This window comes from Mandrillus leucophaeus, unplaced genomic scaffold (assembly GCF_000951045.1).
Source record: "Mandrillus leucophaeus isolate KB7577 unplaced genomic scaffold, Mleu.le_1.0 Scaffold22, whole genome shotgun sequence".
NCBI lineage: Eukaryota > Metazoa > Chordata > Mammalia > Primates > Cercopithecidae > Mandrillus > Mandrillus leucophaeus.
In genome coordinates this window covers 6,455,731-6,457,297 of record NW_012102254.1, presented here as the reverse complement: position 1 = coordinate 6,457,297, position 1,567 = coordinate 6,455,731, and the positions used below count along the sequence as shown (strand labels likewise).

Below are 1,567 nucleotides of genomic sequence, written 5' to 3'. Positions count from 1 at the left end.
CTACAGTTTAAATGGTGGGAAGAAGGACAGGAGATTTGAGGCTGGGGAAGGAGGCATGGGGTTCTAGGCAAGAGGGGAAGTCTCTTAGGCCTGGAGCAAGGGGCCAGGGTCCCAGGCAGGTGACAGAGCCCCACCGTGCCCTCGCTACCCTATTAACGGGCCCAGAATCTGGAAGCCAACCACCACATGCCCTCACGCCCAGGGTCTTCCTGCAGATACAGCTGAAGAGCCAAGAGTCTCAGAGTCTGCAGCAGCAGCAGTGAGACTAGTACCGGGGTCACCTGCAACAGTACGTGGTCACCCATTACCAGCTGACCTCTGAGAAGGAGGCGCCGCACAGGCAGTTACTGCTGCAGACCCAGCTCGTGGACCAGCTGCAGCAGCAGGAAGCTCAGGGCAAAGCGGTGGCTGAGATGGCCTGCCAAAAGTTGCAGGAGACCCAGGAGAGGGAGTTGCTGAGGACAGGGTCCCGAGGGGGACGACCTGGCAACCTCTGTGCCTTCTCACTCTGTTTTCCATTCCCTTAGGAGTGCCTAGAAGCTGCCAGCCAGCAGAACCAACAGCTGGAGACCCAGTCCAGTGTCATGGCTCTCCCTGGACAAGGTACAGGAGACCACTCAGAGGAAGAGGAGAGGGCCCCAGGGGGAAGGGGGGACTGTTAGCAGCATAGGATTGAGGGGTTGGAAGAGACTTTTAGAACAGCTGGTTGTTATGCCAACCAGGTGTCTGCACTAAGTTCGGCATCAATATAATGACCTCCCGGGAGCAGGGGGCCACCAGGTTGCCTAAGGATGAGTGAACTGGCCCAGATCAGAAAGGGAGCAGGTCAGAACTCCCGCACCAACTGGTAGTGGGACTGTGCCTGGGCAATATAGAAGATCTTGGATCTTATAGGAAAACTAAAGAACAGCAGCTCATTCCCCTCTGGGGAGGGGCTGGCTCAGGGTTACACAGTGAGGGTGGGGACAGAGGTGGGCCCACAGTACTTCCCTTGTTGGGTTTTCTGAGGACCCCTCTGGCCACCTCCCCACAGGAGATGGAGGAGGACATCTAGACACTGAGGAGGAGGGGGTGCCTCGGCCTGTGCCGGGCATCCCAGAGGACCTGGAGAGCCGGGAAGCCACGGTGAGTCTGACTTTCCCTGCCCCCGCTTTGCCACCTTCCTCTGTGGTCCCTCCCAGATCCCCTTATGCTGTTGCTTTCTCCGCCTTCTGATTTCTCTGGACCTTCACCCCTTCCGGGAGCCAGTGGTCAGCCACCACTTCGCCTGTGACCAACAGGTGCACTCTCTGAGGCCCCAAGGGAAGGGGCTGTGCTCCACCTCCCTGCCCCATTTGTTCTGTGTATGCCCCTACAAGAATACTCAGCTCTTGCCTTCAAGTGGCATTTTTCACCTCCGCTGGAGCCAGTGCCCAGGAGGAGCAGGCACGGCTATGTGGGCAGCGGAAGGTGTGAAGGCTGTGCTGCCTGCACCTGGCTCACCTGGTGGCCTCGGCCTGGAAGCAGCCAGAGGCAGAGGCCCCGGCCCCAGGGATTGGGGGTGAGTTTGTGTGTGGGGAGAGCTACC

The 1,567-nt window shown here is 59.0% G+C and overlaps 1 pseudogene; it reads left to right on the top strand.

The window, feature by feature from the left end:
* LOC105540489 overlaps positions 1 to 1,567 on the top strand; it is a 13,311-nt pseudogene that overhangs the window by 10,382 nt on the left and 1,362 nt on the right.